This window comes from Gadus chalcogrammus, chromosome 12, assembly GCF_026213295.1.
Source record: "Gadus chalcogrammus isolate NIFS_2021 chromosome 12, NIFS_Gcha_1.0, whole genome shotgun sequence".
NCBI classification, from domain to species: Eukaryota; Metazoa; Chordata; class Actinopteri; order Gadiformes; family Gadidae; genus Gadus; species Gadus chalcogrammus.
The window spans coordinates 10,466,208-10,489,315 of NC_079423.1; the positions used below are offsets into that span (position 1 = coordinate 10,466,208).

General features: G+C 44.4%; 11 non-coding genes across 11 annotated transcripts; all 11 read left to right on the top strand.

Annotated features, from left to right (window-relative positions):
• Window positions 1-1,115: 1,115 nt before the first annotated feature.
• On the top strand, window positions 1,116-1,234 carry LOC130399964 (5S ribosomal RNA). The gene has a single exon (XR_008902454.1). It is a non-coding gene; the product is annotated as a 5S ribosomal RNA (ribosomal RNA).
• A 519-nt stretch (window positions 1,235-1,753) lies between these two features.
• LOC130396532 (5S ribosomal RNA) lies at window positions 1,754-1,872 on the top strand. Its single transcript, XR_008899162.1, has one exon. It is a non-coding gene; the product is annotated as a 5S ribosomal RNA (ribosomal RNA).
• A 529-nt stretch (window positions 1,873-2,401) lies between these two features.
• LOC130401232 (5S ribosomal RNA) lies at window positions 2,402-2,520 on the top strand. Its single transcript, XR_008903697.1, has one exon. It is a non-coding gene; the product is annotated as a 5S ribosomal RNA (ribosomal RNA).
• Window positions 2,521-3,039: 519 nt separating this feature from the next.
• LOC130398349 (5S ribosomal RNA) lies at window positions 3,040-3,158 on the top strand. Its single transcript, XR_008900924.1, has one exon. It is a non-coding gene; the product is annotated as a 5S ribosomal RNA (ribosomal RNA).
• A 529-nt stretch (window positions 3,159-3,687) lies between these two features.
• On the top strand, window positions 3,688-3,806 carry LOC130398351 (5S ribosomal RNA). Its single transcript, XR_008900925.1, has one exon. It is a non-coding gene; the product is annotated as a 5S ribosomal RNA (ribosomal RNA).
• Window positions 3,807-4,335: 529 nt separating this feature from the next.
• Window positions 4,336-4,454, top strand: LOC130400715 (5S ribosomal RNA). Its single transcript, XR_008903191.1, has one exon. It is a non-coding gene; the product is annotated as a 5S ribosomal RNA (ribosomal RNA).
• A 15,637-nt stretch (window positions 4,455-20,091) lies between these two features.
• Window positions 20,092-20,210, top strand: LOC130394799 (5S ribosomal RNA). Its single transcript, XR_008897922.1, has one exon. It is a non-coding gene; the product is annotated as a 5S ribosomal RNA (ribosomal RNA).
• A 519-nt stretch (window positions 20,211-20,729) lies between these two features.
• Window positions 20,730-20,848, top strand: LOC130396544 (5S ribosomal RNA). Its single transcript, XR_008899173.1, has one exon. It is a non-coding gene; the product is annotated as a 5S ribosomal RNA (ribosomal RNA).
• Window positions 20,849-21,377: 529 nt separating this feature from the next.
• LOC130401233 (5S ribosomal RNA) lies at window positions 21,378-21,496 on the top strand. Its single transcript, XR_008903698.1, has one exon. It is a non-coding gene; the product is annotated as a 5S ribosomal RNA (ribosomal RNA).
• Window positions 21,497-22,015: 519 nt separating this feature from the next.
• On the top strand, window positions 22,016-22,134 carry LOC130395514 (5S ribosomal RNA). The gene has a single exon (XR_008898563.1). It is a non-coding gene; the product is annotated as a 5S ribosomal RNA (ribosomal RNA).
• A 529-nt stretch (window positions 22,135-22,663) lies between these two features.
• On the top strand, window positions 22,664-22,782 carry LOC130394700 (5S ribosomal RNA). Its single transcript, XR_008897833.1, has one exon. It is a non-coding gene; the product is annotated as a 5S ribosomal RNA (ribosomal RNA).
• Window positions 22,783-23,108: the final 326 nt, after the last annotated feature.

A 23,108-nucleotide genomic window follows, 5' to 3' on the forward strand; every position in this document is an offset into this window, starting at 1 on the left:
TGTTTGTAGAGAGCGCAGGAGTATGTGGTGTGAATGAGAATGGAATTGTATGGATGACTGAGCAGGGCACCGTTTGGGGTTGATTTGGGTGGTTTAAAGGGGGTGGCTTATTTTTGGAGGTGGGAGAGTGGGGGGTTTTTTGTGGGATTTTGGTTTTGTGTGGTTTTTTCGAATGAGGGGTGGTTTAATTTTGTGGGTAAATGGTCGAGGTTAAAAGAATCTGTGTTTGGCTATTCGGTTTGTGCTTTGGGATTGAGGGGCGGTTTAATTTCGAGGGTAAGTGTATTCGGGAAAAGATACTGCTTTTGCTGTGTTGTTCTTATTTTAATTTAAAAGAGAAAGTGTGCTTAGTTAATTGTTTGTGCGGTTTCTGAGGGTGGTTTAATTTGTGGGACTGTTTTTCATTTACTTTTATTTGATATACGTATAAATTAATGTGTAATTGTATAAAATTGAATCTATTTTTGATAATAAAAAAGAAAAAAAAAAACACGCCCGATCTCGTCTGATCTCGGAAGCTAAGCAGGGTCGGGCCTGGTTAGTACTTGGATGGGAGACCGCCTGGGAATACCAGGTGCTGTAAGCATTTTCTTTTTCAACTCGAGCTCATTGCCTCCGTGGCCTACCGTGGCGTACCGTGACCTGATGTTTACTGCCAACCGCTTTGGAGGATTTAAGCAACATACAAAAACTGACAACGTCTCTCAAAACTATTTTTGTGAAACATGAGGACAGTATAGTGATACTGCCAGCAGGGAGCACCAGAGAGCTGAACCGACAGTTGTACATTTCTTAAACTTTCACCAACACAAACACGCACGCTCACTTCAGATCATGGGAGGACGTCAAAAAATCATCACCCATTCTCTGACACTTTAACCGTTAACCTTGGTTCAAACATTTAACATCACACGCACACGCAGTGTATTTCAGATAATTAATGAATTCAGATGTCACAATGATCGTTTACATGGATAAGGAGTCCTACTGAATCAATTACTGCCGTTTATATCTAACTAATGATTGTTTTTGTAAGAGTGTAACGTCGAGCCTCAGCAGCTTTCTCACTCCTTATGTGCTACTGTATAAAACCTGGTTTTGCGCCTGCACTAATTGCTTACGGCCATACCACCCTGAACACGCCCGATCTCGTCTGATCTCGGAAGTTAAGCAGGGTCGGGCCTGGTTAGTACATGGATGGGAGACCGCCTGGGAATACCAGGTGCTGTAAGCTTTTTCTTTTTCAACTCGAGCTCATTGACTCCGTGGCGTACCGTGACCTGATGTTTACTGCCAACCGCTTTGGAGGATTTAAGCAACATACAAAAACTGACAACGTCTCTCAAAACTATTTTTGTGAAACATGAGGACAGTATAGTGATACTGCCAGCAGGGAGCACCAGAGAGCTGAACCGACAGTTGTACATTTCTTAAACTTTCACCAACACAAACACGCACGCTCACTTCAGATCATGGGAGGATGTCAAAAAATCACCACCCATTCTCTGACACTTTAACCGTTAACCTTGGTTCAAACATTTAACATCACACGCACACGCAGTGTATTTCAGATAATTAATGAATTCAGATGTCACAATGATCGTTTACATGGATAAGGAGTCCTACTGAATCAATTACTGCCGTTTATATCTAACTAATGATTGTTTTTGTAAAAGTGTAACGTCGAGCCTCAGCAGCTTTCTCACTCCTTATGTGCTACTGTATAAAACCTGGTTTTGCGCCTGCACTATTTGCTTACGGCCATACCACCCTGAACACGCCCGATCTCGTCTGATCTCGGAAGCTAAGCAGGGTTGGGCCTGGTTAGTACTTGGATGGGAGACCGCCTGGGAATACCAGGTGCTGTAAGCATTTTCTTTTTCAACTCGAGCTCATTGTCTCCGTGGCCTACCGTGGCGTACCGTGACCTGATGTTTACTGCCAACCGCTTTGGAGGATTTAAGCAACATACAAAAACTGACAACGTCTCTCAAAACTATTTTTGTGAAACATGAGGACAGTATAGTGATACTGCCAGCAGGGAGCACCAGAGAGCTGAACCGACAGTTGTACATTTCTTAAACTTTCACCAACACAAACACGCACGCTCACTTCAGATCATGGGAGGACGTCAAAAAATCACCACCCATTCTCTGACACTTTAACCGTTAACCTTGGTTCAAACATTTAACATCACACGCACACACAGTGTATTTCAGATAATTAATGAATTCAGATGTCACAATGATCGTTTACATGGATAAGGAGTCCTACTGAATCAATTACTGCCGTTTATATCTAACTAATGATTGTTTTTGTAAGAGTGTAACGTCGAGCCTCAGCAGCTTTCTCACTCCTTATGTGCTACTGTATAAAACCTGGTTTTGCGCCTGCACTAATTGCTTACGGCCATACCACCCTGAACACGCCCGATCTCGTCTGATCTCGGAAGCTAAGCAGGGTCGGGGCTGGTTAGTACTTGGATGGGAGACCGCCTGGGAATACCAGGTGCTGTAAGCTTTTTCTTTTTCAACTCGAGCTCATTGACTCCGTGGCGTACCGTGACCTGATGTTTACTGCCAACCGCTTTGGAGGATTTAAGCAACATACAAAAACTGACAACGTCTCTCAAAACTATTTTTGTGAAACATGAGGACAGTATAGTGATACTGCCAGCAGGGAGCACCAGAGAGCTGAACCGACAGTTGTACATTTCTTAAACTTTCACCAACACAAACACGCACGCTCACTTCAGATCATGGGAGGACGTCAAAAAATCACCACCCATTCTCTGACACTTTAACCGTTAACCTTGGTTCAAACATTTAACATCACACGCACACGCAGTGTATTTCAGATAATTAATGAATTCAGATGTCACAATGATCGTTTACATGGATAAGGAGTCCTACTGAATCAATTACTGCCGTTTATATCTAACTAATGATTGTTTTTGTAAAAGTGTAACGTCGAGCCTCAGCAGCTTTCTCACTCCTTATGTGCTACTGTATAAAACCTGGTTTTGCGCCTGAACTATTTGCTTACGGCCATACCACCCTGAACACGCCCGATCTCGTCTGATCTCGGAAGCTAAGCAGGGTCGGGCCTGGTTAGTACTTGGATGGGAGACCGCCTGGGAATACCAGGTGCTGTAAGCTTTTTCTTTTTCAACTCGAGCTCATTGCCTCCGTGGCCTACCGTGGCGTACCGTGACCTGATGTTTACTGCCAACCGCTTTGGAGGATTTAAGCAACATACAAAAACTGACAACGTCTCTCAAAACTATTTTTGTGAAACATGAGGACAGTATAGTGATACTGCCAGCAGGGAGCACCAGAGAGCTGAACCGACAGTTGTACATTTCTTAAACTTTCACCAACACAAACACGCACGCTCACTTCAGATCATGGGAGGACGTCAAAAAATCACCACCCATTCTCTGACACTTTAACCGTTAACCTTGGTTCAAACATTTAACATCACACGCACACGCAGTGTATTTCAGATAATTAATGAATTCAGATGTCACAATGATCGTTTACATGGATAAGGAGTCCTACTGAATCAATTACTGCCGTTTATATCTAACTAATGATTGTTTTTGTAAGAGTGTAACGTCGAGCCTCAGCAGCTTTCTCACTCCTTATGTGCTACTGTATAAAACCTGGTTTTGCGCCTGCACTAATTGCTTACGGCCATACCACCCTGAACACGCCCGATCTCGTCTGATCTCGGAAGCTAAGCAGGGTCGGGCCTGGTTAGTACTTGGATGGGAGACCGCCTGGGAATACCAGGTGCTGTAAGCTTTTTCTTTTTCAACTCGAGCTCATTGCCTCCGTGGCCTACCGTGGCGTACCGTGACCTGATGTTTACTGCCAACCGCTTTGGAGGATTTAAGCAACATACAAAAACTGACAACGTCTCTCAAAACTATTTTTGTGAAACATGAGGACAGTATAGTGATACTGCCAGCAGGGAGCACCAGAGAGCTGAACCGACAGTTGTACATTTCTTAAACTTTCACCAACACAAACACGCACGCTCACTTCAGATCATGGGAGGACGTCAAAAAATCACCACCCATTCTCTTACACTTTAACCGTTAACCTTGGTTCAAACATTTAACATCACACGCACACGCAGTGTATTTCAGATAATTAATGAATTCAGATGTCACAATGATCGTTTACATGGATAAGGAGTCCTACTGAATCAATTACTGCCGTTTATATCTAACTAATGATTGTTTTTGTAAAAGTGTAACGTCGAGCCTCAGCAGCTTTCTCACTCCTTATGTGCTACTGTATAAAACCTGGTTTTGCGCCTGCACTAAATGCTTACGGCCATACCACCCTGAACACGCCCGATCTCGTCTGATCTCGGAAGCTATGCAGGGTCGGGCCTGGTTAGTACTTGGATGGGAGACCGCCTGGGAATACCAGGTGCTGTAAGCTTTTTCTTTTTCAACTCGAGCTCATTGCCTCCGTGGCCTACCGTGGCGTACCGTGACCTGATGTTTACTGCCAACCGCTTTGGAGGATTTAAGCAACATACAAAAACTGACAACGTCTCTCAAAACTATTTTTGTGAAACATGAGGACAGTATAGTGATACTGCCAGCAGGGAGCACCAGAGAGCTGAAACGACAGTTGTACATTTCTTAAACTTTCACCAACACAAACACGCACGCTCACTTCAGATCATGGGAGGACGTCAAAAAATCACCACCCATTCTCTGACACTTTAACCGTTAACCTTGGTTCAAACATTTAACATCACACGCACACGCAGTGTATTTCAGATAATTAATGAATTCAGATGTCACAATGATCGTTTACATGGATAAGGAGTACTACTGAATCAATTACTGCCGTTTATATCTAACTAATGATTGTTTTTGTAAGAGTGTAACGTCGAGCCTCAGCAGCTTTCTCACTCCTTATGTGCTACTGTATAAAACCTGGTTTTGCGCCTGCACTAATTGCTTACGGCCATACCACCCTGACGCCCCCTACAGTGTCGGAGTACGTAGTGTTTTTTTGGACAGCCGCATTGTAAATTGTTTGTTCTGGTGGAGAGAATTTTGGAGTGTTGCTATCTGGTCTAACAACTGTCGAGTGTTGGACACCGCACTCGCGGTGATTTATAGGAACGATCGCGTACGACACACACACACCGCTCCGCAGGGGTGTGCTTTGTGTTTTGTGTGTGTGTGAGTCTGGGTGTCGCACGTACGCTCCCCGGGACCAACCTAGGTCGAGCCCGCTTGTCTCCGTGAATCGTCGGTTTCACGGAGGCGCTCGGTCCGGCTCGGCTCAGTCGTGATACGGTCCGACCCAGGTCACTCTGTTAAGTCCCTTCACAACAGTTTTACTTTAATACAAATTCAGACCCGTCCGTTTTAGCGGGACCAAAGTCTCTCGAATACAATAATAATAGTTAACACGAAATGATGATGTATCTTTTTTGCCTTGTCACCCCCTATACACGTCAGTCACAATCAACCATTGCCTGTACAATGCGCCACTCACCGTGAGGGGATCAGCTGGGAGAGCGCGTGTCGTTCTGCTTTGCCTGTGTCGAGGAGTCGACAGGGAAAAGGACTCGAACGATTGAGTTAACCTACTACAAATGTAGTCAGGTAGATTTATTATTAGGTCCAATAGACAAAATAACTTTTACAACTGAGTATAGATTTGAAAAGAAAAGACAGTAAAAAGAAGAAGAAAATAGATGAAGAATGGACAGGACTTTTAACCTAAACTATTGCTAATTCTAAGAGGGGATCCTAATTGAGCCTTACCCAGGAGGGGTAGGCAGCGCTTGTAAGTAGGGGAGGGGAATCCTATTAAAACTACCAAATGCACTCGAGTGGCTCGAGGACGGTGTTTTATGACTAAATCTACTAAAAAGCCACCAGCTATTCTCGAGAGGAGCTCAAGGCAGGTGGGTTTTTAGATCTACACTACCAACGTTTCCCGAGTGGAGCCCAGGAATTTTACGTTCAAGCAAACTCTCGTGCCTCAATACAACGCACGACCCCGAGAGCTGCCTTTTTCTTTCGGGAAGACGGTTCTAGGACTAAACCACCAACTTTTCGTCAAGAGGAGCTTGAGGTTGGATTTTCTAAATCTAAACTAAAAATAAAACAGAGTCTGAACCGAGCGCTTACGGTGTCAGAGTCTTTTTAAGCTAAAAAACCTATTGCTATGAAGGCCGCTGTTTTTTGGAAGCAGAAGAGCAGGAGCAGAGCAGAGCGAGAACACACGGCACCACACCAGCAGCAGAAGAACCAAAAAGACCCAGAGAGCACGAGCTAGAGAGTGAGAGTTCTCTGCAGATTTCTCTGTTTTACTCTCCTGATAACAAAAGATCCTTTGATAAACGTTCCAGAGTTTCCCTTATTTTGCCCGAGGGGCAACACAAGGAGCTTGAAGTTGTGTTCATACATCATGGGGTCTAAAGGGACACATGTTCTTTGTATTCCTCCAATGTTTCTCCACGAGGAGACATGTTTAAGCATTCAATTTACTACATAAAAATGTATATAATGTAACCAGTTAGCCCTATGGTAAGACATTTTAAGGCACATAATCTTAACACATAAGAAAATCTAAAGTAAGCAATTTACTTTCACACAAGCAGTTATAAAGAAACCAATTTTCTTTATCCTAAAATATATATAAGCATTGAAGAAGTTATAAGGTAAACAATTTACCTTATCATAAAATATATGTAAGCATTGAAGAAGTTATAAGGTAAACAATTTACCTTATCATAAAATATATGTAAGCATTGAAGAAGTTATAAGGTAATCAATTTACCTTATCATAAAATATACTTGATACACAATAAGTTATAAAGAAACCAATTTTCTTTATCATAAGAGATACACAAAAAGTTATAAAGAAACCAATTTTCTTTATCATAAGATATGAGATACACAAAAAGTTATAAAGCAATTAATTTACTTTATCATAAGAGATACACAATATATATGGTGATCTTGTTGAAAACATGGTGTCACAGCATGATTCTAGAGTGATTCTGGAACGGCTAGGTGCATCAATATAGTGAGTCCTATCGGGACACACGTCATCCTCCCATGCACCTATGCCGTATCAGTATATGTGCATATGTGTACTGGTGTATGCGTGAGTGTATGTGTACTAGTGTGTGGGTGTTGCCATTGTGGGGGCCCCAGTTCTCTGTTTATGTGCGCCAAGGCCTGGGGGGTCCAACTTCATCCGAAGTAGGAGCCCAACCCCAGATGTTAGGGGTTTTGGGTTGTTCAAAGTAGATGATGTGTCGTCCATTGCTGCTTTCCAGGATACAGAAACTCTTCTTTGTGGGGAGATGATAAAACAGCTTCCGGGACAGGTGTATGATACTCAGGTTAGAATATATCCTGGCTTCCTCTGGGGAGGATGCGACAAGAGTGGAGTACGGCATCAGGTGGTCCGCTTCTCTGATGGAATTAAGAGGCCATATGTATTGGTAATCCTCTTCTAGATGGGTCCACCCTCGGGGTCCCAACCGGAGACCGCGAATGTGGTCGAAGGCCCACTCTGGGTTCTTCAGCTTGTTGTTGTTCGTTCTGGACCACTTTCCCTCCTTGAGCTGGTACAGCTGGTTCCTGCCTGCTCCTAGCTCCCGGAAAACCATCTCAGAGGGGAGGTGGGAGCCTTCCCTCCGAGTATGTTGGGAGTGTTCTGGTCGCTGAGCAGAGCGGGACCCAGTGTGGCCTTGTACAAGGGCCCCAACGCCCATCAGGGGTGGAGACCGCATTGGAGTGGTGTCTCTTGGTGCCGCACGAGTCCTGAAGTTTGGTCCTCCTTGGGCATGAGTGTTAGATGCAGCAGAGGGAATTCTATGGCTGGTCATCTCTCTAAGCTGTCTGAGTCTCGTCTGGTTGTCGCCGTGCCCCCTTGTTAGGTCATAAGGCTCCCTTCTTGAGCGGGGAGCTTGGGACACCCGGCTCAAGGACCGCCCATCTAGTCTGTGGCCCCTGGGGGTATTCGCCGGACATTGATAGATCATTACTTCTCTGGGTGCTAGCCCTTGGTTAGCTGGGAGATTCCTTTGGCTATAAACGGGAGAACAAAGTGAAGACAACACCCTGGCCCCCTTAGTTTTACTATCTACTACTATTCTGTCTCCTGGGCCGCATCGATATCTAGTATATGGGTTTCTATCTAGATTTCCCCAGTGAACACCCTCCTCGCCTGGAGAATGACAGTCATTGTCGCTAGGCGAGGAGCTTTCAGTTTCTAAGTTAAACGTTACCCTCCTTTCGGTTGAGGGGGCTTCAGAGAGTTCCCCCTGAGGCAACTCTCTATTGTCCCCATTGAGGTCGCCTATTCCCTGAATAATCGATTCTAAGAAAAAGGGGTCTGAGGTGTCCGCATCAGGGTTAATTTGAACTGGGTTGTTATGGTGATCTTCCATCACCTGGTCGATTACCTCTTGCATTTCTACCGCTAACGTGCTTCCTATGTATCCCACGTCACGTGGGGTGTCATCCGAGATTTTTAAGGGTGTTTTAGATTTCCTTTTTCGGGTTGGATAGCTTGGTCCACCTAAGGTGGGCCATTCTTCGAAAGAATAAGTGATTACAACGTTGGACATGCTTTCTACTATACCAGCCACCTCCGTGTCTGCCGTAGCTCTAGCTGGTCCGCTATTGTTTTCAGTCATTCCTCCTGTCTCCGGTGTGGGGGTTTCAGGAGCTCCATCTAGCTGTATAGGCTGGGTTAAGCCAGTGATTAGTTAACAGTTTTTATTAGTATAGGAAAGGGGAAAGGAGTTTTTTGGTCAGAGTCTTCTTGACACTGACCCTAGATGTTAGTTACTCTTTACCCGTCCCGCCACATAATTAGTATAACAGATTACAGCCCATGCCGGATCTATTTCAACAACCGTGCTTAGTACACAGGCTGTGGTCATTATTGCTACCTGACTAGCTATTTTCTCACATTGTTTCCGTAGACTGCCTTGGGAGTTCCTATTGAGCTGGTCTAAGTAGGTGAGGTAGATAATAACCAGGCTTACAGCCACTCCTAGATTAATGAGTGTCTTGTTCTCCCCTCCTAAATATTCTATAGCATGTCCTAGTATGGAGACAACATACATGAGAAAATTCACACAAGTCCATCCCCTTAGCTTGACTGGTAGGTACATCTGATATAGGAATATAATATTGTAGGATGGAATGATTGCTCCAGTAAAATAAAAAGCTGCATAGGCCTTAAGTAGGTATAGTAATGCTAATGCTCCTCCCATTAACCTTCCTTCTTTTAAGAGGTGGAAGCAGGCCATGACAGAGTACATAACTATAGCAAACATGTCTCTATAGAATATGGTTCGAAATATTACCTGGGTTAAGCCAGTGATCTCGGACTCTCCCGGGGTGCAATTGTTTGCTCCCTCCATTGGTGTCGAGGTCATATTGCTTGCCATATTCTATCAGGATTTCCGGGCTGCTCAAGTTTTGCTTCTGTCTGGGCTCGATGTGGAGTGAAGGTAGAATCTGTAGGACTTGGCTGCAGCTTGATTCTTGTCTCTTGTGAGTCTATATGTGTTGGTCTGTTTGTTAAGATAAAATCATGTGGTATAGGCCGGCCTACTTCACGCATTACTCTCCTCCTGCTTCTTTACATTGGACGATTGTTTGCTACAGAAATTTCTTACGAGTTGCCCAAGGCCTATTTTGATCATATAGTATATGACCCCTAAGCATAAAAGGCCCAGCAAGCCATACCCACACCATGTGAGGAGGGTTTTTATTAGAGGCCAGATCCACCCTCCTATGGTGTATATTATGCTTTGTGTAACGTCACCTGCTGTTGTCAGGGCAGCTCCACCAATGTGGAGCTGCAGTGACCCCCAGCAGGTTCATGTGGTTCCTCTTGGGGAACCTTTTGCTCCGTGTACATAGCCGTTAACAACCTCTGGGTCTTGCAGGTTGGCTACATCCTTGCTGTATTTTTTTTTTATCTTTCTTCAACCCTGTCCATACAGGGAGAAAACATTTGGTATTGCACTTCACACATGTTCCTGGTGTCACATGTGTACCTGTTGAAGTTTAGTTCTCTAAACTCTGAATGTGGCCCTTCGGGCCCTTGGCCCTCATAAAGGGGGTTCTCTGACCACTTGGTGGTGGTGCCGTGTGATCCGCTCGCCCCTGCCATCTGAAAAACAGGGTTTAGGTGTGTCCAAGAGTTATTGTTTCGCGATCCGCTTTTAACTAAATAATGTGGAACTAGTTCCCAACATCCTCCCATTAAAGCGGGAGCGAAATTGATAGGCTCCTCCCAGTCCCCCCGGGTTTACAGCAGAGCAACATACAACATGGTGAGGCTGATCGTGAGAGAAGGGGGGGCAAGGCAGATACATCATGTTCGCATATAAAACTTTTTTCCAGATAAATAGATTTTTATGACCGCAAGTCATTTCTATAATTGCTAATTTTATACATCCGACGTCCAAAAATTCACTCCGTAGTATCACCGCAATTTCATTCAATACTCCATTTTTACATTCATCATTAGAATTATCAATCTTCGCTGCTATTTTATTCATACAGGTTTTTTCATTAATACACGGGTATTTGTCAGGGTCTATATCCCTACACCTGTATCCTGGCACTCCCTGCCTCTTTCCTCTCGGTGGGTTATACATTTCGTATTCCTCCTCTCCTGCATTCTCTTCTTCACACCTCTCTTCTTCTAAGAAAGGTGGTTGTGGTCTTTGTTTGCTCGTTGACTTTGATTGTTCCTTGGCGGAATTTTGATTCCGGGTAGGGTGTCCCTCCTTTTGTGCCTTCAGGGATCTGTGGGACCCTTCTGGGTGTTTATGAGATGGGAGTGTGTGACTTTCTTCCCTTTGTTGCCGGCGGGGTTCGGGATACCGATAGTCTGGTACCGGGTATAGGTCATGAGTCCTCTGCACTTGACTATGCATGGGGTCTCCTCCACGGTTAGGGTTGATCAGTCCCCTAACTGGGATTGGCCTTACCAATATTGGAGCCGGATTTGGATCTGGGGTGGCCATGTCCATTGGTGCTGGATGTTGTACCGGATCATGGTCCCGTTCCGCGTTGACCCAGAATGCCGGATGGTGTGGCCCCACTAGTTCCGAACCCCCATAGTTATATGCGGGGGGCCTGTATTGGTCAAAACCCTGGGTCCCCTGGGCCGGTGGAGCCCCCGGTCGTGTTGGCTCCCCTCTTTGTGGTCCGTAGATTAATTCGGCTTGGGGGGTCCCTTTATTCCGGGGTTGGTCGAGAGTTACTCGATCTGTCAATTGTTCCGTCAATTCTTCATACTCTTCTACCGAGTGGGTCACCAAAGTGAAGCGAATGGTGGGGTTTTCCCAGATCAGTCTATGGAAGGCCAAGGTAAACGCATGTGTTTCATATTGGAAACCACCACCTCCAAACACTGGCAGGACAATCCTGATTGGGGGGGGGTCTCCCATATCGAGTACCGTCTGTATTCCTAGGTTCATCACTTCCTCTAGCACCACCTGTTGGTCTTTGACCGTCTGGTGCCCCTGCCTGGGGAGGTAGCAGCAATGCACTATTCCCACCAGTCCATGCTCCTTGTTTGTTTGTAGGTGGGCTGATGGGGTGTGGAATGGTAGCCGGTTATTTAGCCTTTGATCCTGAGTAAATCTATCCGTTAGCGTGGGGAATCTATCCCTCAGTGCTCGAGCGGCACCCGAATCATGAGCTAGATTTGGATTGGTGGGATTCAACATGTAAACCTTTTCTCCTGGTCCTCGGGGCAGGGGACAGCTACACAGGTCGCCCTGGTATATGGTCACCTGTCCCTCCTGCCATGGTCCTCTTATGAAATCTGAGGGCGCCCATGGCCCTGGTACCCCGGACCCAGGTATCTCTATCACCTGGGAGTCTCTTCGAGGAGGGACCGGGGAAAGGGCGTGTGGCGTTGGTGCTCTCCATGGTCCTCCATGTCCAGGTCCTCCCTGAGGCTCATCATATCTTTCCGAGATCTCCCCGTCCTCCAGGGTATCTATCTCGGCATCTCGCTCCCCTATCTCAGAGGCAGCCGTTCTGCTCATGTTTTATTTTTATTTATTTTATTTTTAATATCGCAACTTTTAGGGGGAATTTTTACTTTTAACACAGGTTACTCCTTTTTTTTAACCTAATCTATATTTAGGTGGGATTTTGTTTTCAGATAAGATAACTTATTTTACTATCTCTTATTGAAACTTCTAAGTGGACTTTTATTTATTTAACTCAGGTTGCCTCTTTATTAATGGACTTTTATCTTTGACTAGAATTACTCTCTTATCAAACTAACTATACTTAATCTTACTTACGCTCCGGGGGTTAACCCGTTTTACCAGGTGGAATATTATTTCTTATCACAAATCAAATTACTCCATGACGAGAAATAACTCCGTATGAGACCTGCTTTATCTAACTAGGGAAGGGGCAAACCTTTTATTACCAGGCGGAAATTAGTCATACGCAAGAATGCATCCTCAAGAGACCTATACAACTAGGTAGGATGTCACCCTCATCAGATACAACTACTTTAGCCACCTGCTTCAATACTTTAGGGGGCCAACCCTTTTATTATAAGGTAGAATGTTATTTCTTATCACAAACCAAATTACTCCATGAAAAAAATAAATCCTTTAGCAACCTTTTTATTAATAGGGGGAGGGGTAACCTTTTATTACCAGGTCGAAAGTATGCTATATCAGAGAATGACCCCGTTGCCAACCTATATAACTAGGTGGGATATCACCCTCGCCAAATATAGCTCCTCTGCCACACCTGCACTATACTATAAGGGGGGGGGAAAGAGGGGAAAAAACTTTTTCCTAGACAGACAAAGCTTTTATCACGAACCAAATTACTCCATGACAAAAGATGACTTTTTTAATACCTTCATAAACCAGGGGAGGGGAGACCCCCTTGGCCAGGCGGAAAATCTGCTCTATTAAGAATAACTCCGTTGCCAACCTATATAACTAGGTGGAATATCACCCTTAACAAATTAAATTCCTTCGTCCACCTGTTCTATTTACTATGAAGGGGGGGGGGGATAGACCCTCTCTACCAGGTGGAAAATTATCTCTATTAAGAACAACCCCGTTACCAACCTTACGACAAGGTGGAACGTCAACCTCAACAAATAATTTCTTCGCCTACCTGCTTTAATCCACAAAAAGGGGGGGGGGGGGTGGGCGGGGCTAGAAACCCTTTCTAGCAGGTGGAAATTTAGCTCATAACTTATTTTGCCAACCTGCGTTAATCCACAAAAGGGGGGGGGGGGAACAAGGAAAAAACCCTCTGTAACAGGTGGGAAACGAGCTCTATTAAGAAATGACTCCGTTGCCAACCTATACAACTAGGTGGAATATCACTCTCAACAAATATAACTCCTTTTAGTCACCTGCCGTATTCACCATAAAGGGGGGGAAAACCCTTTTTTTTCACCAGGTGGAATATTATTTCTATGAAGTGTAACTCCGTTAGAGACCTGCGCGCTACGGTGGAATATTACCTTAGAAAGAAATAACTCCTTTACTAACCTGCTTTAATATCTTTCAGGTGGCTAGCCTATTGTATCCGTAACGATTATTTAGGTAAGGCTGTCTGGTTTTTCGGACCAGTCAGGCCTCCTAACATAATATAGAAGATTATTCAGGTAAGGCTGTCTGGTTTTTTAGGACCAGTCAGGCCTCCTAACATAATATAGAAGATTATTCAGGTAAGGCTGTCTGGTTTTTTAGGACCAGTCAGGCCTCCTAACATAATATAGCAGATTACCTGGTTTTTTAGACCAGTAGGCGCCGTTCTATTATCGAAGACAAAAACGGCCTGGCTTTTTAGACCAGTAGGACCCGTTCAATTTCGAAGACAGAGACGGCCCTGGCTTTTTAGACCAGTAGGCGCCGTTCTCTCCTCGAAGACAAAAACGGTCTGGCTTTTTAGACCAGTAGAACCCGTTCAATTTCGAGGACAGAGACGGCCCTGGCTTTTTAGACCAGTAGGCTCCGATCAAATTTCGAAGACAAAAACGGCCTGGCTTTTTAGACCAGTCGGACCCGCTTAACTTGAAAATTAAATCACATTAAAATAAAATTAAAGTGGAACGTTACTCTTAGCACAATTACCTATCTTATCAGACTATTTTAATTTTAGGTGAGATGGTACCTTTAATAAAATTATTTTATTTATATTTATTTTATTTTTTATTTTATTTTATGGGGCTAACTTAATTTATTCTTTAAATCCATTTAGATAGGGCTGCCTGGTTCTCCTGACCAGTCGGGCCTCTGTTTTAATTTTGAAGTCAAAACGGCCTGGCTTTTTAGACCAATCGGGCCAGTTTAACTTGAAAATTAAATCGAATAGAAATAAAATTAAGGTGTAACGTTACTTTTAGCACAAATACCGATCTCATTAGACTACTTTATTTTTAGATGAGATGGTACCTTTAACCCCAATAATGTATTAGGCACGCTAACAAGCAGAAATAACCAAAACTTGATGATTGTAATATAATCAAAAACCCTCGACCATTGCCAACCAATAATCAATAATTTCAACCAAACACAACAATCATAGCTATCAATGCCAATGAACATCAATCAATTTTCTCACAATTCAAAACCAAGACTGCCTAGTCCTTTGTCTAGTCACAGCCTCACAAGACGCAAATATGGGGAAAAAACAACTATCAAGTCACAATCGCAACAGGATTACAATCATTGATCACTCACAAGCAATAATCAATAACCACAACAAATCACAATGCAACTATAGTTTATTAATATCAATGATGAAATTTGATCACTCACAAGCAATAATCAATAACCACAACAAATCACAATGCAACTATAGTTTATTAATATCAATGATCGAAAATTAAGACCAAGACTGCCTAGTCCGTGGATTAGTTACGGTCTTTTTTATTTTAGGTGTGCGATTCGTGCACTGGACTGCCTAGTCTCTTTGACTAGCTACTGCCCCACGTTGGGCGCCATGTCGAGTGTTGGACACCGCACTCGCGGTGATTTATAGGAACGATCGCGTACGACACACACACACCGCTCCGCAGGGGTGTGCTTTGTGTTTTGTGTGTGTGTGAGTCTGGGTGTCGCACGTACGCTCCCCGGGACCAACCTAGGTCGAGCCCGCTTGTCTCCGTGAATCGTCGGTTTCACGGAGGCGCTCGGTCCGGCTCGGCTCAGTCGTGATACGGTCCGACCCAGGTCACTCTGTTAAGTCCCTTCACAACAGTTTTACTTTAATACAAATTCAGACCCGTCCGTTTTAGCGGGACCAAAGTCTCTCGAATACAATAATAATAGTTAACACGAAATGATGATGTATCTTTTTTGCCTTGTCACCCCCTATACACGTCAGTCACAATCAACCATTGCCTGTACAATGCGCCACTCACCGTGAGGGGATCAGCTGGGAGAGCGCGTGTCGTTCTGCTTTGCCTGTGTCGAGGAGTCGACAGGGAAAAGGACTCGAACGATTGAGTTAACCTACTACAAATGTAGTCAGGTAGATTTATTATTAGGTCCAATAGACAAAATAACTTTTACAACTGAGTATAGATTTGAAAAGAAAAGACAGTAAAAAGAAGAAGAAAATAGATGAAGAATGGACAGGACTTTTAACCTAAACTATTGCTAATTCTAAGAGGGGATCCTAATTGAGCCTTACCCAGGAGGGGTAGGCAGCGCTTGTAAGTAGGGGAGGGGAATCCTATTAAAACTACCAAATGCACTCGAGTGGCTCGAGGACGGTGTTTTATGACTAAATCTACTAAAAAGCCACCAGCTATTCTCGAGAGGAGCTCAAGGCAGGTGGGTTTTTAGATCTACACTACCAACGTTTCCCGAGTGGAGCCCAGGAATTTTACGTTCAAGCAAACTCTCGTGCCTCAATACAACGCACGACCCCGAGAGCTGCCTTTTTCTTTCGGGAAGACGGTTCTAGGACTAAACCACCAACTTTTCGTCAAGAGGAGCTTGAGGTTGGATTTTCTAAATCTAAACTAAAAATAAAACAGAGTCTGAACCGAGCGCTTACGGTGTCAGAGTCTTTTTAAGCTAAAAAACCTATTGCTATGAAGGCCGCTGTTTTTTGGAAGCAGAAGAGCAGGAGCAGAGCAGAGCGAGAACACACGGCACCACACCAGCAGCAGAAGAACCAAAAAGACCCAGAGAGCACGAGCTAGAGAGTGAGAGTTCTCTGCAGATTTCTCTGTTTTACTCTCCTGATAACAAAAGATCCTTTGATAAACGTTCCAGAGTTTCCCTTATTTTGCCCGAGGGGCAACACAAGGAGCTTGAAGTTGTGTTCATACATCATGGGGTCTAAAGGGACACATGTTCTTTGTATTCCTCCAATGTTTCTCCACGAGGAGACATGTTTAAGCATTCAATTTACTACATAAAAATGTATATAATGTAACCAGTTAGCCCTATGGTAAGACATTTTAAGGCACATAATCTTAACACATAAGAAAATCTAAGTAAGCAATTTACTTTCACACAAGCAGTTATAAAGAAACCAATTTTCTTTATCCTAAAATATATATAAGCATTGAAGAAGTTATAAGGTAAACAATTTACCTTATCATAAAATATATGTAAGCATTGAAGAAGTTATAAGGTAAACAATTTACCTTATCATAAAATATATGTAAGCATTGAAGAAGTTATAAGGTAATCAATTTACCTTATCATAAAATATACTTGATACACAATAAGTTATAAAGAAACCAATTTTCTTTATCATAAGAGATACACAAAAAGTTATAAAGAAACCAATTTTCTTTATCATAAGATATGAGATACACAAAAAGTTATAAAGCAATTAATTTACTTTATCATAAGAGATACACAATATATATGGTGATCTTGTTGAAAACATGGTGTCACAGCATGATTCTAGAGTGATTCTGGAACGGCTAGGTGCATCAATATAGTGAGTCCTATCGGGACACACGTCACAACCCAGTTATTTTGTGTTTTTTTTCGTCCCCCGCAGTCATAGACTGTTGGGGGATCGCCCTGAGTTATTATATATATACTTTTCCAGTCATTTTTGTTTGTTTGCAACGGTGGAGGCGAGAATGATCCGGGGCCTAGCTTCGGCGAAGCCACCGGGCGAAATGAGTGCCGGCGGGCAGCGAGCTGGAGGGACGGTGAATGGAGCAGGACTTGAGGTGGAGGAGGACGGAAAAGCTGGCGGGTTGCGAGGAGGAAGGAGTGTTGCGGAGGAGTCGGGAGGAGAAAGGAGAGAAGGAGAGAGCGGGGGAGATGGGAACGGCAAGGCGGCTGGAGGCGGGCAAGAGCAGGTGGCTGGTGGAGAAACAGTGGACGGGATTAAGAAGGTAGAGCGCATGTATGAGAGGAGGCTCACGGTTTGCGTGGAGCAGTGCGGGGACGTTATACCCATAGGAGAATTAATGAAGGCTATGGCGGTCGTGTGCGGAGAAATCAGGGCCTGTAGGGTGCTGGCCCTCGGGAAGCTGGAGGTGACGGTGTGCGGAGAGAGGGGGAAGGACCGTCTGCTCGATGGGTTTAAAATACACAACACTAGGATTATTGCCAGAGAACTATGTAATGACGAGCTGGTGGTTTCCTTTCTTACCCTGCCAGCATACATTTCTGATGCGGAAATCCTGGATAAACTAAGTGGGTGGGGAGTCCGGGCGCTTTCGTCCATCAAGAGGAGGATGTGGCCGGGCACCAATATTGCCGATGGTACAAGGATTGTACGGGTCAAATTTAATGAGCTCGTGCAATCCTTGCCATATTCCACTAAATTCAATACCGCAACGGGTGTTGAATACTTTAGAGTAATCCACGACCGCCAGATGAAGGTTTGCAGGAGCTGTATGCAGCCGGGCCACATCCTGCGTGAGTGCCCGGATTTTACCTGCCATAATTGTGGATGCCAGGGCCACTACGCTCGGGAGTGTGCCACTGGGGTGGCAAAGTGTCTGACATGCCGGAGGAGAGAGAGAGACTGTATATGCCCGGTGGAGAAGGAGGCGGAGGAGGACGGCGGCGAGCTGGATGGTGACGAACCGGGGGCGCCGGATGACGGTGGTGGTGAGGACGAGGAGGAGGGCATGGGCGCGAGCATGGACCGGGACGGTGTCTCTGGGGGGGAGGAATTCCCCACGTTGCTGGAGGAGGAGCTCACCTCGGGCCAGCCTGCGGACCTGAGGGGAGAGCGGAGCGAGGGCCTGCCGCGGCGGCAGGGAGACAGGAGCGTGAGAGGCAGAGGTGAAAGACGGGAAGGGGTAAGAATGTTTGGGGATGGGACGGGGAAAACTGTACTTAATATGACTTGGGGCAATGATGAGGTGGGTGAGAGTGGGGATTTTGTTGATAATACTGTGAGGGAGGGGAGCTCGGGGAGTGATATGGACATGGAGGAGCTAAGGGAGGCGAAAAAAAGGCTGTCCGCAAAGCAAAAAACGGAGGGGAGTGGGAAGAAGAATAAGAATTGTTAATTTTTTTTGATGAAGGTTATTGTGCTAGCTGGCTCTTTTTCGTTGGTTTTTCCTTATTTTATTTTTTATTATTTATGGCATTGGTTATTTTTTCCCTGAATGCGAACGTTATGAGAACTGAATATAAAAGAAATGCCATATTGGAAAGAGTTGCGAGCTAGTGGAATTCTGGGGAAAAATCAAGGGGCTGCTGGGAGGGTGCAGTGTGGGAGACTGCTGGGTGGAACGGGGGTGGGAATTGTCTGTACTCTTGGGAGTGAGTAGGAAATATAGAAATTGGAAAATGATCAATATGATCTTTGGATTCGCAAGGAGGGCGATTTTTAACAGACGCGATTTTGCGCTGTATGAAAGGAGAAAGTTGGATGCATGGAGGCTGTTTGTGAATGAATGGAAAAGACACTTACGAATGCTGTATGTTGTGGACGAGGCTTTGTTTGTGAGTATGTTTGTAGAGAGCGCAGGAGTATGTGGTGTGAATGAGAATGGAATTGTATGGATGACTGAGCAGGGCACCGTTTGGGGTTGATTTGGGTGGTTTAAAGGGGGTGGCTTATTTTTGGAGGTGGGAGAGTGGGGGGTTTTTTGTGGGATTTTGGTTTTGTGTGGTTTTTTCGAATGAGGGGTGGTTTAATTTTGTGGGTAAATGGTCGAGGTTAAAAGAATCTGTGTTTGGCTATTCGGTTTGTGCTTTGGGATTGAGGGGCGGTTTAATTTCGAGGGTAAGTGTATTCGGGAAAAGATACTGCTTTTGCTGTGTTGTTCTTATTTTAATTTAAAAGAGAAAGTGTGCTTAGTTAATTGTTTGTGCGGTTTCTGAGGGTGGTTTAATTTGTGGGACTGTTTTTCATTTACTTTTATTTGATATACGTATAAATTAATGTGTAATTGTATAAAATTGAATCTATTTTTGATAATAAAAAAGAAAAAAAAAAACACGCCCGATCTCGTCTGATCTCGGAAGCTAAGCAGGGTCGGGCCTGGTTAGTACTTGGATGGGAGACCGCCTGGGAATACCAGGTGCTGTAAGCATTTTCTTTTTCAACTCGAGCTCATTGCCTCCGTGGCCTACCGTGGCGTACCGTGACCTGATGTTTACTGCCAACCGCTTTGGAGGATTTAAGCAACATACAAAAACTGACAACGTCTCTCAAAACTATTTTTGTGAAACATGAGGACAGTATAGTGATACTGCCAGCAGGGAGCACCAGAGAGCTGAACCGACAGTTGTACATTTCTTAAACTTTCACCAACACAAACACGCACGCTCACTTCAGATCATGGGAGGACGTCAAAAAATCATCACCCATTCTCTGACACTTTAACCGTTAACCTTGGTTCAAACATTTAACATCACACGCACACGCAGTGTATTTCAGATAATTAATGAATTCAGATGTCACAATGATCGTTTACATGGATAAGGAGTCCTACTGAATCAATTACTGCCGTTTATATCTAACTAATGATTGTTTTTGTAAGAGTGTAACGTCGAGCCTCAGCAGCTTTCTCACTCCTTATGTGCTACTGTATAAAACCTGGTTTTGCGCCTGCACTAATTGCTTACGGCCATACCACCCTGAACACGCCCGATCTCGTCTGATCTCGGAAGTTAAGCAGGTTCGGGCCTGGTTAGTACATGGATGGGAGACCGCCTGGGAATACCAGGTGCTGTATGCTTTTTCTTTTTCAACTCGAGCTCATTGACTCCGTGGCGTACCGTGACCTGATGTTTACTGCCAACCGCTTTGGAGGATTTAAGCAACATACAAAAACTGACAACGTCTCTCAAAACTATTTTTGTGAAACATGAGGACAGTATAGTGATACTGCCAGCAGGGAGCACCAGAGAGCTGAACCGACAGTTGTACATTTCTTAAACTTTCACCAACACAAACACGCACGCTCACTTCAGATCATGGGAGGACGTCAAAAAATCACCACCCATTCTCTGACACTTTAACCGTTAACCTTGGTTCAAACATTTAACATCACACGCACACGCAGTGTATTTCAGATAATTAATGAATTCAGATGTCACAATGATCGTTTACATGGATAAGGAGTCCTACTGAATCAATTACTGCCGTTTATATCTAACTAATGATTGTTTTTGTAAAAGTGTAACGTCGAGCCTCAGCAGCTTTCTCACTCCTTATGTGCTACTGTATAAAACCTGGTTTTGCGCCTGCACTATTTGCTTACGGCCATACCACCCTGAACACGCCCGATCTCGTCTGATCTCGGAAGCTAAGCAGGGTTGGGCCTGGTTAGTACTTGGATGGGAGACCGCCTGGGAATACCAGGTGCTGTAAGCATTTTCTTTTTCAACTCGAGCTCATTGTCTCCGTGGCCTACCGTGGCGTACCGTGACCTGATGTTTACTGCCAACCGCTTTGGAGGATTTAAGCAACATACAAAAACTGACAACGTCTCTCAAAACTATTTTTGTGAAACATGAGGACAGTATAGTGATACTGCCAGCAGGGAGCACCAGAGAGCTGAACCGACAGTTGTACATTTCTTAAACTTTCACCAACACAAACACGCACGCTCACTTCAGATCATGGGAGGACGTCAAAAAATCACCACCCATTCTCTGACACTTTAACCGTTAACCTTGGTTCAAACATTTAACATCACACGCACACGCAGTGTATTTCAGATAATTAATGAATTCAGATGTCACAATGATCGTTTACATGGATAAGGAGTCCTACTGAATCAATTACTGCCGTTTATATCTAACTAATGATTGTTTTTGTAAGAGTGTAACGTCGAGCCTCAGCAGCTTTCTCACTCCTTATGTGCTACTGTATAAAACCTGGTTTTGCGCCTGCACTAATTGCTTACGGCCATACCACCCTGAACACGCCCGATCTCGTCTGATCTCGGAAGCTAAGCAGGGTCGGGGCTGGTTAGTACTTGGATGGGAGACCGCCTGGGAATACCAGGTGCTGTAAGCTTTTTCTTTTTCAACTCGAGCTCATTGACTCCGTGGCGTACCGTGACCTGATGTTTACTGCCAACCGCTTTGGAGGATTTAAGCAACATACAAAAACTGACAACGTCTCTCAAAACTATTTTTGTGAAACATGAGGACAGTATAGTGATACTGCCAGCAGGGAGCACCAGAGAGCTGAACCGACAGTTGTACATTTCTTAAACTTTCACCAACACAAACACGCACGCTCACTTCAGATCATGGGAGGACGTCAAAAAATCACCACCCATTCTCTGACACTTTAACCGTTAACCTTGGTTCAAACATTTAACATCACACGCACACGCAGTGTATTTCAGATAATTAATGAATTCAGATGTCACAATGATCGTTTACATGGATAAGGAGTCCTACTGAATCAATTACTGCCGTTTATATCTAACTAATGATTGTTTTTGTAAAAGTGTAACGTCGAGCCTCAGCAGCTTTCTCACTCCTTATGTGCTACTGTATAAAACCTGGTTTTGCGCCTGCACTAATTGCTTACGGCAATACCACCCTGAACACGCCCGATATCGTTTGATCTCGTAAGCTAAGCAGGGTCGGGCCTGGTTAGTACTTGGATGGGAGACCGCCTGGGAATACCAGGTGCTGTAAGCTTTTTCTTTTTCAACTCGAGCTCATTGCCTCCGTGGCCTACCGTGGCGTACCGTGACCTGATGTTTACTGCCAACCGCTTTGGAGGATTTAAGCAACATACAATAACTGACAACGTCTCTCAAAACTATTTTTGTGAAACAAGAGGACAGTATAGTGATACTGCCAGCAGGGAGCACCAGAGAGCTGAACCGACAGTTGTACATTTCTTAAACTTTCACCAACACAAACACGCACGCTCACTTCAGATCATGGGAGGACGTCAAAAAATCACCACCCATTCTCTGACACTTTAACCGTTAACCTTGGTTCAAACATTTAACATCACACGCACACGCAGTGTATTTCAGATAATTAATGAATTCTGATGTCACAATGATCGTTTACATGGATAAGGAGTCCTACTGAATCAATTACTGCCGTTTATATCTAACTAATGATTGTTTTTGTAAGAGTGTAACGTCGAGCCTCAGCAGCTTTCTCACTCCTTATGTGCTACTGTATAAAACCTGGTTTTGCGCCTGCACTAATTGCTTACAGCCATACCACCCTGAACACGCCCGATCTCGTCTGATCTCAGAAGCTAAGCAGGGTCGGGCATGGTTAGTACTTGGATGGGAGACCGCCTGGGAATACCAGGTGCTGTAAGCTTTTTCTTTTTCAACTCGAGCTCATTGACTCCGTGGCCTACCGTGGCGTACCGTGACCTGATGTTTACTGCCAACCGCTTTGGAGGATTTAAGCAACATACAAAAACTGACAACGTCTCTCAAAACTGTTTTTGTGAAACATGAGGACAGTATAGTGATACTGCCAGCAGGGAGCACCAGAGAGCTGAACCGACAGTTGTACATTTCTTAAACTTTCACCAACACAAACACGCACGCTCACTTCAGATCATGGGAGGACGTCAAAAAATCACCACCCATTCTCTGACACTTTAACCGTTAACCTTGGTTCAAACATTTAACATCACA